The following is a 17,117-nucleotide window of genomic DNA, read 5'->3' on the forward strand; positions in this document are numbered from 1 at the left end:
TAAAAAGCGACCAAAGCTGGGCTGGGGAAGGGGTTTCTGGTGTAGGTTTTCCATTTGACACGGGAAAGTGATGGAAGAGCAGCAGGTGAAGAGCAGAGAGAGCATTGTTGCCGGAAGAGGCAGGACGGGCTGCCTCATTTATAGGGCTTAGTGCAAAATGGGGCTTTGGGTTTCCGGCTGGGGGTGGGGAAGTTAGTCTCCCCTTTCCGTGGCCCTGCAGCCCCAACACACCATGAATGGGCAGCCCCCAAGAGATTGCTGCCTCAGTGCTGGGATGTGCTCAGGGTCTGGGTTGGGGGTGGGTGAGGGATCCCTGCTGAGTCTCCTGTTGAACTTGCCCTGGTGAAGCTGGTCTAAATTGGGGAGGGATACTGTGTGCCGTGTGCGTGAGTCTACCCTGCCTAAACTTACACTCAAGCCCCCAGCGGGGACGGAGGATAGTGGCAGAATGCAGGTCTTCTCCACCAGTGTGACATGATTGCCACTGTGAGTGGAGAAGCAGCTTGGCTGTGTGGTGGGGAGACTGTGTGCAACCAGGGCACGGGGCTGGGGTGGGGTGTGGTCAGCCAAGAACTCGCTGGGGAGGTGGGACTGTGTGGGAGGTGGGAGCTGAATCCCCCTGGGGCCTGCTGCTTTGTCCCATCTGGCTTCATTTGCAAAACACAAATTCAAAGATAAAATGAAGAATTTCAAGCCAGCTACTGTATTGGTTTCCTACTGCTGCTATAACAAACTACCACAAACTTAGTGGCATAAAATACTACTTTATTCCTTTACGGTTCTGGAGGTCAGAAGTCTGAAAAGCTTCTCTCTGGACTAAAATGAATGCGTCAGCAGGGCCGTGTTCCTTCTGGAGTCTCTTGGGGAGAACTCACTTGTTTTTCTTGCCTGCATTCCTTGGCTCATGGCCCCCATTCTCCATCTTCAAAGCTGGCAACATCCGGCCAAGTCCTTCTCCTGCTGCCGGCTCTCTGGTTCTCTTTTTCCACTTCCCTCTTCCACTTGAAAGAACCACCTAATCATCTGAGGTCATCTCTCTAGCTCAAGGTCAGCTATCAGCAACCTTAACTTCATCTGCAACTTTACTTCCCCTTTGCCGCATAGGTAATATGGTCACATGTTTCAGCGAGTAGGTGGTGGGCATCTTTGTTGGGGTGCAGGCAGTATTTTGTCTTCCACATTAAACCATGAGTGTGGGGTCCTTCCAAGGGTGGGCCTTCCTTTTTTTTTTTTTTATTTTTTTTAATGTTTATTTTTGAGAGAGAGAGACAGAGAGAGAGAGCAGAGAACACGAGCGGGAGAAGGAGCAGAGAGAGAGGGAGACACAGAATCCGAAACAGGCTCCAGGCTCCAGGCTCCGAGCTGTCTGCACAGAGCCCGACACGGGGCTCGAACTCACAAACTGTGAGATCATGACCTGAGCTGAAGCCGGACGCTCAACCGACTGAGCCACCCAGGCACCCCCAAGGGTAGGCCTTCCAAGTGTGGCTGCACTGGCCACGTGCCCATGAAGCTGGCCCTCTGAGAAGATTGCAGCCTAAAAGCCTTGAGATGGGAATGAGCTTGGCTTGTTCAGGGCCCTGAAAGGAGGCCAATGGGATGGAGTAGAGTGAATCACAGGACGAGTGGTACAAAATGAGGCGGGAGAGGCCGGCTTGGGAAGAACATAGGGTTTCTCGGCCACAAGGAAGGGTTAAGAACAGCAGGCTACTTAGGATCTGTCTTTGAACCTTAAAAAAAAAAACACAAAAAAACTCCTGTATGAAAATTCAAATGCAATTAAAAAGTAGGAAATATGATGAACCCTGGCACCTAGATCTAAAATATGTTGCTATAATTCTTTCACTTATTTTTTTCCTGCTGAAGAATTTTAAATTGCAGAAATCATGCCATTTCACCTGTAATTTCAGCGTGTATCTCTAATAGCTGATGTTTTCTAAGTATTCCCCTCATTATCACAATGCATGAAATTAGTGAGAGTTCTTTAATTTCTTCTAATTCCTATATGTGTTATGTTGTCCCCCCAAATGCTCCTACCACTGACCTTGATGTCACACATGTGCTTTGCACGTGTTCCCTCTTTCTGAGGTCAGAGTGAGGCCTCCTTCCCTGTATCGAGGATCTTGCTTTCTCTTCCTTGCTACCAGCCCCCAAGATCTCAAGGCTGTGAGAAAATGAAAAAGACTCCTGTCCACGACCCAAGCCCATGGCCTGAACAGGGATGATGGAGAAGGGAGGGGAAGCAGGCTGGCTGGATATGTTATTCTGCTTGTGGCCTAACATTTATTCTTCTTGTCTGTAATTGCCATTCCAGAAATGCCCTCGCTCTTCTAGCCACAGAGCAACTGTTGAGAACAAATTAATTATGCATCTTCTCAGTGTGTGTGATTAAGGGGCAGATGGAGAGAAGGGTTCTCTTCAGTTTTTCTGGCAACTAGGTTCCCAAATGGATGCTTTCCAGACCAAAGAGTGCATGTCCTGGGCTCCTGTGGGCATCTGGATTTGTCTGTGTGGTGGCAGGCTTGCTCACTGGCAGGCAGAGTCACAAGTTGCCAGTAATAATATTATTAATCCCTTAAATTTGCAGCACATTCAATGTTTGCTGAGGGCTTGCGCACTCACATCAGTTCATTTGTTGGGATTTCAGGGATGCTGGAACAACTTTCTTTGCTTAATACCTCCCTAAATCATTGCTGATGCTTGTAATTCTACCATTAGAGATTAATTCCTTTGGCCTAAAACTCTGTTCTCTATTAAAATGCAAGTATCCTTGGCAGCTGTGATGCATGTTTTATTCATGAAGCCTTCTCAGCCACTAGCAGCTGCCCTCCCCAAATGCCCCCTCCTACAACTTTCTTTTTAGGATGGCCTTCTCTGAAACAGAACCTATATTTGGAACATATCCCATTTCATAGAACTCTGTTCTCTCAGTTGCCGAGGCTGGAAAAATGGACAGGTAAAGAAACTCCTGCCAAGGTGGCAACAACGGATAATTTCCGGTATTATCACCTCTAGTGTGTATTTGGAACTTTCTGGAAACACAGTGCTTAATGCAAAGGAACCTGTATCCCTTCATCCTGTCATGTCATCCTGCCATGGCCTCGGATCTCCTCTTTATTGGGTTCCCTTACAGGAGCAGAGGAAAGGGGCCTGGCAGGACCATGTTGAGAGCAGATACAGTCTGTATAACACAGATCAGGCATTGGCTTGGGGCGTTGTTTATCCTAAAGATGAAAGAAGTAGAGCTGGCCATGTGTAACATAATGTCCATTTTGCAGATGGAAGACTGAGGTGTAATGATGATCTGGTTGCAGTGGGACTAGAATTAAAGTTTTGCCTTTAGAACCCCAGTAACACACTTGTAAATTCTGAGAGTCGGAAGACACCTTAGAAACAATCTAGCTCTGGGAAGGCAAATGCATTTCATTTGCCGACTCCAGTTGTAGGTAGTGGTTGTCTGACCGCAGCATAGAGAATGAGCATGTCTTCACGTGGGCTCAGTGAACGTGTGTTGTGGTTGGTCGCTGATGTCTGATGTGAGCCGTGGGTATGGTAATAGGGGGGAGACATGTATGCCACCCACGCTATTGCTGCTTCTGTCCAACCTCTCATTTTACAAATAGGCCAGCTGAGGTCCAGAAAGCTGGGAGGATTTGTTCAGGACTTGTACAGTAGGAGCGGTAAGTTAGAGGCAGAATTGGTCCAGAATCCAGGGTTCTTGAGTTCTGGTTTGGAACCTTTTCTTCTGATTGAGCTAGGTATTCTAACAAGCGTTTCACTGTTGCTAGGGAGCGTTGCGGTCTTAAAGTCACACTACCTGGGTTCAGATCCCAGCTCTGCCACCAGTTAGCTATGTGCCCTTGGCTGGGCGATGTAACTTCTTTGAGCCATTGCTGCTTCATCTGTAAAATAGGTGATAATAATTGTGCCTACCTTATGGGGTGGTTATGGAGTGAAATAAGATAACACACATATAAAGTGTTTAGATGAGAACCTAACACCTAGTAAATAGTAAATGAATATTAGTAACTTAATCTAAACATTAAGTTTTATTTTATTGTCCTTTTAGATTCTTGCTAGATAGTCACCCCCTCTGCAGAATTTAGACACCTGCTCTTGTCCTTCCCTGTTGAATGCTCTGCGATCTTCTGGGTTTGCAGTACTCTTGGAATTTATAATTTGGTGATGAAAATTCCCGCAGTACCAATAATCAGGTGTGAGATGGTGCCAGGTCTGTCAATGCCTGCTCTTCTGGATGTCCTACTTCACAGAAGTTTATTTTGGTTTTGGACATGTGACGAAACCCTGGAGGCCTGCTGTGGTTCTCCGAGGGCCAGCTGCCAAATGGGGTCCTGGTGACCATTTTGCCTGGTTTCTCCTCCGATCGGAACATTGCTATAACATCTCCCCCAGACGGTCCCTGCTCCCTTATGCCAGTGTGTTCCTAGTCTGCAGACTGGGTGTCAGTGCCCAGCTGGTGCCAGCCCTGTCCCTCACACCCATTTCTCCTATGGGCTTAGATGGCAGGGCCCAGTCAGAGCCCAGACCCGAAAGCTGTGCTGTGGTTACTTCCATGCCTTACTGTAGTCGCGCAGGCTGTTGGTAGTGGTTCCCTTTGGGTGGCCTTGACAGGGAGGCCTGGGGAGTTGGAGGAGTCCAAGATCGTCCTGGGAGTCTGGCCAGGGGTGACTCCTGCAGGATGAATGGTCTGCCCCTGGCATTATTTGACCTTGCCTCCTGGTAGAGTGGCATTTCCTGATGGCAGCGGTGTCCAGAGCCCCCTTGGAGAGTTTTTAGGGAATGGCAGCGGTGGGGAGGGCTGCCTGGGTGCTGTGTGGTGATGGGCGTGTGGCTTCTGTTGAGTGAATCATCACTGGGTTCAGTCTTGCCTGGTTGCAGAGAATAAAACCTCTGCTTCAGACCCTCAAGGAGGCCTTCTTGGGATCTGTCTGCTCCCTGAGAAAGGGATGAGGACTATGGGAAGGAGGCTGCCCTCCTTGGAAGATGGCTCCAGCATCATCCCTCACATTTGGAAGCTCTGTTGCCCTGGGCCTCTCACCTTGGGCCCAGCCTGGTCTGGTTGCAACCTGGCCATGTGTGCAGTTGCCTCCCTGCTGTTTGTCATCTAGAGCAGAGCCTATGATCATAGCCACAGAGGTGCAGCATGGGCTGAGCCCGGCTTTGTCCCAGGGAGGCACAGACGAATGGAAGGCTGAGCCACACTGGGGCTGGAACTCTGGGCTCTGCTGTTAGTTCTGTGATGGGGGAGGCGGTAGCTGCATCTGTAAGAACGAGGGGCTGGCAGCTGGCGGGGAAGAGAGTGGAAGGGGCCAGGCTGGGACTGGGAGGAAAGGAGGGGTGGGGAGAGAGGCCTGGGTCCAGGCCGAAGACGGTTTTGACAGGTGTAAAGAAGTGAGGCATGGTGAGATTGTGGAGTGTCCTGTGCAAAGGCGGGGGCGGGGGGGGGGGGAGAGTATGGTGCGCTGGGTTGGGGGGATAGCTGATGAGGGGAGGGCAAGAGATGAAGCTGGCAGGCGTCTGGGCTGCATCGTGCTGGGCCTGGTTGGCCCAGGTAGGAGTTTGAATTTCATACCAAAGGCCCTGGAGACTTTTGGAGGGTTATCAGTGAAGGTTGTCCTCCTTTCCCAATGTGGCCAGTGTCCTGCCCCTTCCTGGGCCTGCCTCCTTGGGCTGCACAAGCCGGTGGCCTTGTCCAGTTGCTGCACTGAGAACTTATGCTTCTTGGGCCTTGCTCACTTCCTTCACTCAATAGTTCTCTGATTTCTGTATGACTGGTGCTTTCCAGGCCTCCGTGACTTCATGAATTTGTTCCTGGTCTTAGTGTTGTAGCTGGCTTACTGGAACAGCTCCTGGGAGCCCAGACATGATCAAGCCCTGTGGTGGCCATGTGGCCTGGCTGTGGGAAATAGCTGAGGCTCAGCAAGGGGTGGGAGTTGGGGGATTGTGAGCACATAGGGAGGGCAATGCTGAGGGCCCATAGCAGGCACTGGCTGCCTGGAGTTTCCTTCTAATCCATGAGGAATATTTAACAGTGTGTTTGGGGGGGCAGCAGAATTTAGTAGGAGACAGGTTTTGGAATTGTACAACAGTGACTCAAACCCTGGATATACTACTTACTGGCTCAGTAATCCGGGCAAACCCCCTAACTGTTTTGAGCCTCAGTTCCCTCATCTGTGCAATGGGGAGAACGATAGTATGCTCCCCCACCCCCTTCAAGGGCTCTTACCTGGATCAGGTGAGGTAATGTGTGTGAAAGGTTTCATGCACTGTAAAGGACTGTGCATTTACTACTGAGGACCCGTAGTACGGAGTGTGTGGTGAACAAGATTTTGTTTTTTAGCTTATATTCTATGCTGGTAGAGTGAGTCAGTAATTCAAACAGAAAGAATGATTATGGAGAAGAATATGTGAAAATTATAAATCAAGGACCTATTTGTGCTTCCATTATGCTGACAGGTCATTTGGCACCTTAAATTTGTTCCTCATTTTAATATACATTATTAGATGTTAGTAAAACATTAGATGATAAGATACTTGTACATACTTGGATGTTCACAACGTTTATCATCTATTAATGAGTACGATAGACTGATTGAAGACAGAAATTTTTTCATTGCAAAGACTCAGGACTTCACATATACATGAAGTGGGACTAAAAAAATATAATTGGTTTATAAACATAAAACAATGTTCTAGAATTAGGTAGAGGTGACAGTTGTACAACTTACTGGATATAGCAAAGCAACATTGTACTATATAGTTTAAAATGGTGACTTTTATGGTATGTGAATTATTTCTTAATTTAAAAATAGAAAAGCAATTATTAAATCAATAATTATGTTAACAAATTTAGAGATTCAAGAAGCAATTACCTATAATTTCACCAAATCAAACTCATCATGATTTTTATATACCTTCTAATACTGTTCTGTTACATCCACAGTATCCTATCAATATGATGAACTGTTTTTCTCACTTAACTTGTTATCCTTAGTATTTTCCATGTTGTCCTGTAGTCCATTTAAAAGCAGTTTAACTCACTATGTGACTGTTACCCGATTTACTTAGCTTTTCCTTTTTCCCACTTTCAGGATGCGTCTACATATGTTTTTCCATTATAACTAACACTGTGCTGAACATCTTTGTACATGGACTGTTTTCCATGTCTTAGATTAATTTCTTAGGACAAATTTCTAAAGTGATATATATGAATCAAAACATTGCTGAGAGAAAATTTTAAAAAGACCTAATAAATGGAGAGGGGTGTATTATATTCATGGGTAGGGAGACTCAATATTGCTAAGATGTCCATTCTCCCCAAATAAATCTATAGATTCATGGGAATCCCAGTCAAAATCCTATCAGGCTTTTGTGTATAAATTGACAAGCTGATTCTAAAGTTCATATGGGAATGCAGAGGGTTTTGGAATCAGTGCTGAAAAATAACACTGAAGAAGAACAAAGTTAGAGGGTGAATACTGTTTGATTTCGAGACTTACTATAAACCTATAGTAATCAAGACAGTGTGGTATTGGTGTAAAGACAGACAAACTGATCTATGGAACAGACTAGAGAGTCCAAAAATAGACCCACACATATATGAACAACTAATTTTTCACAATGGTGCAAAGGCAATTCAGTTTAGAAAGATTTTTTTCCAACAAAAGTGCTAGAACTATTAGATATTCTGATGCAGAATTGAACTTTGATCCATACCTCCTACTACATACGAAAACTGATTCCACATAGATCACATACCCAAATGTAAAAACCTGAAACTATAAAAATTCTAGGAGAAAGCATAGAAAATGGCTGTAGTTTGGGATAGGCAAAGATTTCTTAGGTGTACAACGCCAAAAGTATGATCCGTAAAGGAAAAAGTGGTGAATTTTACTTTATCAAAATGAAAAATGACTTCTTTTTGGAAGATGTTGTTAAGAGAAAGGAGAGACAAGCTACAGACTGGGAGAAAGCATATGCAAATCGTATATCTGATAAAGTACTTATGTGTGGAATATATGAAGAACTCTGTAACTCAGTTATAAAAAAAAACAACAACAACAACAATAAATAACCCAATTAAAAAACAGACGAGATTTGGACAGACATTTGACCAGAGAAGATGTAGAGATGGCAAATAAGCACATGAAAAGATGCTTAACACATGAGTCTTAGGGAAACACAAATTTAAACCATAATGGAATATCATTACACATGTATGAGAATGACCAAAATGAGAAAGACTTCTTACACCGAGCGTTGGGGGATGTTGAGGAGCTCTTCCACACTGGTGGGAATGTAAAATGGCACAACCACTTTAGAAAACAGTTTAATTTCTTAAAAAGTTAAACATATACGTGTCACACAATTTGACCATTACATTTCTCATTTAATGAGAAATGAAAGCATATGTCTGAGCAGAGATTTGTACATGAATGTTCATAGCAGCTTTGTTGGTACTCCTAAACTGCAAACAACCCAAATGTGCATCAGCACACGAACGAATAAAGAAGTTTGGTACATTCATACAGTAGAATACTACTCAGTAAGAAAAATCAACAATAAATTGTTGATAACATGCAGCAACAAAATAGATCTCAAAAAATTATGTTGAGTGAAAAAGTCTAGACCAAAAAAAAAGTATATGCTGTATGATTTCATTTATATAAAACTCAAGAAAATTCTTGACTACTGAAAGAAAGCAGAGTGGTGGTTGTCTGGAGATGGAAAGTATATAGAGGGATGGAGCTTGACCAAAGGACACTGGGGAGTGATGGATATGCTTACCAGCTTGATTATGATGATAGTTTCATGAATGTATACATATATCAAAAAATATGAGATTGTACATGTGTAGTTTATTATGGGTCAGAATACCTCAGGGAGGCTGTTAAACAATGATAATAACGGATTGTGATCTATTGAAAAAAGCAGACATTCGTGAGTCCAAGTGCACAAAAACAAACAAGATGAATAAATTGAGAATTTGTAAAGAACTGGTTATTTCTAAAATTTGGTAGTGCTTCCTCACATGCTACTTATAAAAATAAGTAGCTTTAAGTGAGGAAGCCAGGTGGATAACTATCTTAAAGAAGTGATGAAAATTAACATTGCCTGTAGGGAGACAAATCAAAATTGTGCACCACTTGATAGGATGTAATGAGAACAGAGCCTTTTATTAAATTATTGGATTTGATTAGCTAATTTTTTTAAAAAGAATTTTTACATCTATGTTCACAATTAACATTGGTCTGTAGCTTCTTCCCACCCCCCTTGTATTTAATGTCTGGTTTTGATATTGGGGCAATGCTGGTCTCATAGAATGAGTTGGGAAGTATTCTGTCTTCAACTTGCTGGAAGAGTTTGAGTGAAATGGTAATATTTCCTGCTTAAATGTTTGGTAGAATTCGACTGTGACACCATCTTGGATAGAAATTTTCTTGTCTGATATAAACATAGGCATTCCAGCTTTATTTTAATTAGTGTTGGCATGATATATCTTTCCCCATCCTTATACATTTAACCTATTGGTATTTTTATATTTAAAGAGCATTTCTTATAGGCAACATATACTCAAGTCTTTCTTTTTTTATCCAAATTGACAATCTCTGGCTTTTAAACTGGGGTGTTTAAACCATTAATATTTAGTGGATTATTGGTATGGTTAGATTTATGTCTTTCATCTTGTTCTCTATTTGTCCTATTTGCTCTTTATTTCTTGTTTTCCCTGCCTTTTAGATTGGATATTTTTTATGGTTCTATTTTATTTCCTTTATTGCTTTTTTTAAATTATTTTAGTGATTGTATCAGTTTACATCATACATTTTTTAATTAAAAATGTGCATTTTTTTAATTAAAATGTTTTTTAATGTTTGTTTATTTTTGAGAGATAGAGAGAGAGAGACAGTGTGAGTGGAGGAGTGGCAGAGAGAGAGGAAGACACAGAATCCAAAGCAGGCTCCAGGCTCTAGGCTCTGAGCTGTCAGCACAGAGCCTGACGTGGGGCTCGAACTCATGAATGCAAGTTTGTGACCTGAGCCAAAGTCGGACGCTCAACTGACTGGGCCACCCAGGCACCCCTACAGCATACATTTTTAATTCTTCACATTCTGCATTCAAGTGATATTATACCACATCACAGAGTATAAAAATCTTATAATAGTATACTATCATTTTTTCTTCCTAGCCTTTTGCTATTGATGTAATACATTATGCTTTTACATATGTTGTAAACTCCACATTACTTTATTATTTTTGTTTAAGCAATTGCTTATCTTTTAAAGAGTTAGAGTATAAGAAAAGATTCTTGTATATTTACCAATGAAGTTACTATTTCTAGCCTCTTTTCCTCCATAGATCCGTATTTCTCTCCTGTATCATTTTCCTTTTACCTGAAGGAATTTATTTAACATTTTTTGCTGTACAGGAAGATGAATTCTCTGAGCTTTTATATATTCCTGAGAGAGTTTTAATATTATCTTTGTTTTTGGTGGGTATAGAATTCTGGGTTTTCTTTCACTGCTTTCAAATTTTTATTATTATTTTTAATGTTTATTTTTGAGAGAGAGAGAGCATGAGGGGAAGGGGCAGAGAGAGAGGGAAACACGGAATCTGAAGCAGGCTCCAGGCTCTGAGCTGTCAGCACAGAGCCCGACATGGAGCTCCAACTCATGGACTGTGGGATCATGACCTGAGCTGAAGTCAGACGCTTAACTGACTGAGCCACCTAGGCGCCCCTCTTTCACTGCTTTCAGAAATGTTGCTCTACTGGCTTTTGCTTGTATTGTTGCCAGAGAGAAATCTGCTGTCATTCTTATGTTTGTTCCTCTGTCCATAATGTGTCTTTTTCTCTGGATACTTCTAAGAGTGTTCTCTTTGTCACTGATTTTGAACAATTCCATTAGGTGGTTTCCTTCATGTTTCTTATGTTTGGAGCTTTTTGAGATTCTTCGATCTGTTGGTTTATAGTTTTTTTAGAAAATCAAATTTGAAAAAGTTTCGGCCATTATTTCTTCATGTTTTTTTTTTCCTACCCTCTCCTATATCCTCTCCTTTGGAGACTCCCAACCACGTGTTTACTGGGCTGCTTGAATTTGTCTGATAGATCAATGATGTTCTCTCCATTTAAAAAAAAATTCTTTTTTCTTTGTGTGTGTGTGTTTTTTTTTTTATAATTTTGTTTTTCAGGGGCACTTGAGCAGCTCAGTTGGCTAAGTGTCTGACTTTTGATTTTGGCTCAGGTCATGATCTCATGGTTCATGAGATCAAGCCCCACGTCGGGCTCTGCGCTGACAGCATGGAGCCTGCTTGGGATTCTCTCTTCCTCTCATGAGTGGAGGAGGGGCAGAGAGTGAGGGAAAGAGAGAATCCCAAGCAGGCTCCATGGTGTCAGTGCAGAGCCTGACGTGGGGCTTGATCTTATGAACTATGAGATCATGACCTAAGCCATAATCAAGAGTTGCATGCTTAAATGATTGAGCCACCCAGGCACCCCTGTGTATTTTGTTTTGAATAGTTTCTACTGCTAGGTCTTCAGGATTACTAATGTTTTTTTCTACCATGTCTAATCTACAATTAATCTCATCCACACATTTTGTACATCACACATTACAGTTTTATCTCTAGAATTTTCATTTGGATCTCACTCTATTTTTTTTTTTTAAATATTGTTTTTGTGTCTGCTTAGCTTTGGACAAATGAAATGCAGTTACAACTGGTTTTAAGGTCCTTCCCTACTAATGCTAATATAGGTTTCACTTCTGGTTTTTTAAAATTATATTTTATTAACTTTCATTTTTAGTTCTGAGTTTTTTGTGTTTTTGTTTCTTCACTTATTTATTTCAAATTTTTATTTAAATTCTAGTTAGTTAACATACAGTGCAATATTGGCTTCAGAAATAGAATTCAGTGGTTCATCACTTAACATGCAACACCCCAGTGCTCATCAAAACAAGTGCCCTCCTTAATACCCATCACCTATCCATTCCCCACCCACCTCCCTCCATCAACCCTCAGTTTGTTCTCTATCATTAAGAGTCTCTTTTGGTTTGTTTCCTCTCTCTTCTCCCCCACCTTCCCATATGCTCATCTGTTTTGTTTCTTAAATTCCACATATGAGTGAAATCCAATGGTATTTGTCTTTCTCTGACTTATTTCACTTAGCATAATACACTCTAGCTCTATCCATGTCATTGCAAAAGGCAATATTTTATTCTTTTTGATAGTTGAGTAATATTCCATTGTGTATACATATATGCCACATCTTCTTTATCCATTCATCGGTTGATGGACATTGGAGCTCTTTCTATAATTAGGCTATTGCTGGTAGTGCTGCTGTAAACATTGGGATGCACGTACCCCTTCAAATCTGTATTTTTGTATCCTTTGGGCAAATACCTGGTAGTGTAATTGCTGGATTATAGGGTAGTTCTATTTTTAACTTTTTGAGGAACATCCATACTGTTTTCCACAGTGGCTGCACCAGTTTGCATTCCCACCAACAGTGCAAGAGGGTTCCCTTTTCTCCACATCCTTGCCAACACCTGTTGTTTCTTGTTTTGTCAATTCTAGCGATTCTCACAGGTGTGAGGTGGTATCTCATTGTGGTTTTAATTTGTATTTCCCTGATGATGAGTGATGTTGAGCATCTTGTCATGTGTCTGTTAGCCATCTGGATGTCTTCTTTGGAAAAATGACTATTCATGTCTTCTGCCCCTTTCTTAACTAGATTATTTTATTTTTGTGTGTTGAGTTTGATGAGTTCTTTATAGATTTTGCATACTAACCCTTTTTCCATAAGTCATTTACAAATATCTTCTCCCATTCTGTAGGCTGCCTTTTTGTTTTGTTGATTATTTCCTTTGCTGTGTAGAAGCTTTCAATCTTGATTAAGTCCCAATAATTCATGTTTGCTTTTGTTTCCCTTGCTTCCAGCAATGTGTCTAGTAGGAAGTTGCTATGGCCAAGGTCAAACCGATTGTTGCCTGTGCCTTTAGGATTTTGATGGTTTCCTGTCTCACATTTAGGTCTTTCATCCATTTTGAATTTATTTTTGTGTATGGTGTAAGAAAGTGGTCCAGTTTCATTCTTCTGCATGTTGCTGTCCAGCTTTCCCAACACCATTTGTTGAAGAGACTGTCTTATGTCCATTGGATAGTCTTTCCTGCTGTGTCAAATATGAGTTGACCATATCGTTGTGGACTCATTTCTGGGTTTCTATTCTGTTCCATTGATCTATGTATCTGTTTTTGTGCTGGTACCATACTATCTTGCTGCCTACAGCTTTGTAATATCATTTGAAGTCTAGAATCATGATGCCTAAAGCTTTGCTTTTTTTCTAAGGATTACTTTGGCCATCTGGGGTCTTTTGTAGTTCCATACAAATTTTAAGATTGTTTGTTCTAGCTGTGGAAAGAATGCTGGTGGTATTTTGATGGGGATTACATTAAATGTGTAGATTGCTTTGGGTAGTATAGACATTTTAACAAGGTTTGTTCTTCTAGTCCATGAGCATGGAATGTTTTTCCCTTCTTTGTGTCCTCTTTAATTTCTGTCCTAAGGGTTTCATAGTTTCCAAAGTTTAGATCTTTTACCTCTTTGGTTAGGTTTGTTCCTAGGTATCTTATGGTTTTTGGTGCAATTGTAAATGGGATTGATTCCCTGATTTCTTTTTCTGCTGCTTCATTATTGGTGTATAGAAATGCAACAGATTTCTGTACATTGATATATCCTGCAACTTTGGTGAATTCATATATTGGTTCTAGCAATTTTTTGGTGGAGTCTTTTGGGTTTTCTACATGGAGTATCATGTCTTCTACAAATAGTTGAAGACTTCCTTGCCAATTTGAATGCCTTTTAATTCTTTTTGTTGTCTTATTGCTGAGGCTCTGAGATGGTTTTGATTGGTTGGATTTCCTCTCATTTTGTATTTTTCTTCTTTGCATACCTGGCAATTTCTTATTAGGTGCTAGACATTGTTGTACCTTTATATTTTTGGGTGTTAGATGTTTTTGTATTCTTTTTATTTTTTATTTTTTAATGTGTTATTTATTTTTGAGAGAGAAAGAGAGAGAGAGAGAGAGAGAGAGAGAGAGAACAAGTGGGGGAGGGGCAGAGAGAGAGAAGGAGACACAGAACCAAAGCAGCCTCCAGGTTCTGAGCTAGCTGTCATCACAGAGCCCAATGTGGGGCTTGAACCCACAAACTGTGAGATCATGACCTGAGAGGAAGTCAGACACTTAATCGTCTGAGTTACCCAGGTGCCCTTCGTATTCTTATACTCTTGAGCTTTGTTCTGGGACACACAGTTCAGTTACTTGGAAACAGTTTGATTCTTTTTCAAGCCTTTCTTTTAATATTTGTTGGATGGGAATGGAGCAGTGTTTAGTTTGGGATATTCCCCATTACTGAGGCAAGGCCCTCCTGGGGATTATAACAAGTGCCTCCAGAATTATTGGATTTTCCAATCTGGCTGGTGCAATGGGCCTATATGTGCACTGGGTACTGTTAATCCTAGTCTTTTGGGGTTGCTCTCTCTTGAGGCTCATGTGGTTTTCTCATGTGCATGTGCTGAATATGTGACATGGACCCTCCACACATCTTTTTTTTTTTTTTAATTTATTTTTATTTTTTTAATTCACATCCAAATTAGTTAGCATATAGTGCAACAATGATTTCAGGACTAGATTCCTTAATGCGCCTTACCCACTTAGCCCATCCTCCCTCCCACAACCCCTCCAGTAACCCTCTGTTTGTTCTCCATATTTAAGAGTCTCTTATGTTTTGTCCCCCTCCCTGTTTTTATATTATTTCTGCTTCCCTTCCCTTGTGTTCATCTGTTCTGTGTCTTAAAGTCCTCATATGAGTGAAGTCATATGATATTTGTCTTTCTCTGACTAATTTTACTTAGCATAATACTCTCTAGTTCCATCCACATAGTTGCAAATGGCAAGATTTCATTCTTTTTGATTGCCGAGTAATACTCCATTGTATGTATATATACCACATCTTCTTTATCCATTCATCCATCGATGGACATTTGGGCTCTTTCCATACTTTGGTATCGTTGATAGTGCTGCTATAAACATTGGGGTGCATGTGTCCCTTTGAAACAGCATACCTGTATCCCTTGGATAAATTCCTAGTAGTGCAATTGCTGGGTCTTAGGGTAGTTCTATTTTAAATTTTTTGAGGAACCTCCATATTGTTTTCCAGAGTAGCTGCACCAGTTTGCATTCCCAGCAGCAGTGCAAAAGAGATCCTCTTTCTCTGCATCCTTGTCAACATCTGTTGTTGCCTGAGTTGTTAATCTTAGCCATTCTTACAGGTGTGAGATGGTATCTCATTGTAGTTTTGATTTGTATTTCCTGGATGATGAGTGATGCTGAACATTTTTTCATGTGTCGGTTTGCCATCTGAATGTCTTCTTTGGAGAAGTGTCTATTCATGTCTTTTGCCCATTTCTTTACTGGGTTATTTATTTTTTGGTTGTTGAGTTTAATAAGTTCTTTATAGATTTTGGATACTAACCCTTTATCTTACACATCATTTGCAAATATCTTCTCCCATTCCATCGGTTGCCTTTTAGTTTTGCTGATTGTTTCCTTCACTGTGCAGAAGCTTTTTATTTTGATGAGGTCCCAATAGTTCATTTTTGCTTTTGTTTCCCTTGCCTCCAGAGATGTGTTGAGTAAGAAGTTGCTGTGGCCAAGGTCAAAGAGGTTTTTGCCTGCTTTCTTCTCGAGGATTTTGATGGCCCTCCACACATCTTTAGGGCTCCTTCTTTGTATAGCTCTCTCCTCCTCAGGACTCTGTCCTGTGAACCCTAGTTGCTTTGGCCTTCCTGAACTCTCAGCTCCATCTCCTCAACTTAGGGAGTTCTCTGGGCACCTCTTGGGTTCCCTTTCCTGATGCTGGGCCTGGAAACTTTTAATGCAGTGAACTGGGACAATTGTAGAGTTCACCTTGTTTGTTTCCCATTGCTCAGGAATCACTGTCCTTCGCTGCCTGGTATCCCATGCCTTAACAGCCATTGTTTTGTAAATCTGAATAAAAAATCAGCTGGACTTTTATATTTGTAGAAGATGTTGAAGGAGGGATGATTAAAAAAAAATTCTTCCCCATTATGGATGTAATACATAGGAGTTATAAGAAATTTGGAAAATACAGAAAAACCTATGAAGAAGAAAAATACTTTTGTAATCTCACAGCCTAAAGATACTACTGTTTACATTTTATTTTTTATTTTTAAAAATTTTTTTATGTTTATTTATTTTTGAGAGAGAGAGAGAAAGAGTGTGATCAGGGGAGGGGAAAAAAAAGAGGGAGACACAGAGTCCAAAGCAGGCTTCCAGGCTCTGAGCTGTCAGCACAGAGCCCGACACGGGGCTCGAACCCATGAGCTGTGAGATCATGACCTGAGGCGTGAGATCATGACCTGAGCCGAAGTCGGAGGCTTAACTGACTGAGCCACTCAGGTGCCCCTACTGTTTACATTTTATTATGTTTCCTTTGGGTCTTGAATTTTTGACTAGAAGAATTTATCAAAAATCTTTGTTTTGTTTTGGGGTCTTTTACTTACTCTTTCATGATCTCTCTCTTTTTTCCTATGTTGGTGGGGCATGTCTGTGTGTCTGTCTCTTTCCTCTTTGTGTCACAAACATGTATAGTCAACCCCAGTAAAGATACTGCCCAGTTCTTTTTTTTTTTTTTTGAATATAACCTCAAGATTTTATTGTCTTCATAATGTAACAAAATATGAAGCTTAGAAACTAGATCACTTGGCCCTTTCTCTTCTTATCTCCTCCCAGTTCAAAATGCTTGCATCTCTTAATAGCCAGCATTCTCTTAAATCTGCAGTTGGGCTCAACACATTCAAGCCTCAGCACAATCTTCTTTGTAGTTTCAGCCTTTTTCTGGAAAATCGGCTTAGTCTGTCCGCCATAGCCATTCTGCTTCCTGTCATAACACCGCTCTCCCTGGGCATAAAGAGAATCTTTGCCTTTCTTGTACTGTGTCACTTTGTGGGGTTGGTGCTTGCCACACTTATTGCAGAAAGTCCGGTGGGTTTTTAGGAATGTTCACCATGGCTGTGAGAA

At 41.4% G+C, this 17,117-nt stretch overlaps 1 protein-coding gene and 1 pseudogene across 5 annotated transcripts in view; one reads left to right on the forward strand and one right to left on the reverse strand.

Moving 5' to 3' along the window:
- ADCK1 (aarF domain containing kinase 1) overlaps window positions 1-17,117 on the forward strand; it is a 152,838-nt gene that overhangs the window by 57,293 nt on the left and 78,428 nt on the right. The gene's annotated exons all lie outside the window — the stretch shown is intronic.
- LOC132670149 (large ribosomal subunit protein eL42-like) lies at window positions 16,772-17,106 on the reverse strand (annotated as a pseudogene).

Source organism: Panthera onca, chromosome B3, assembly GCF_046562875.1.
Source record: "Panthera onca isolate mPanOnc1 chromosome B3, mPanOnc1 haplotype 2, whole genome shotgun sequence".
Classification (NCBI taxonomy): Eukaryota; Metazoa; Chordata; class Mammalia; order Carnivora; family Felidae; genus Panthera; species Panthera onca.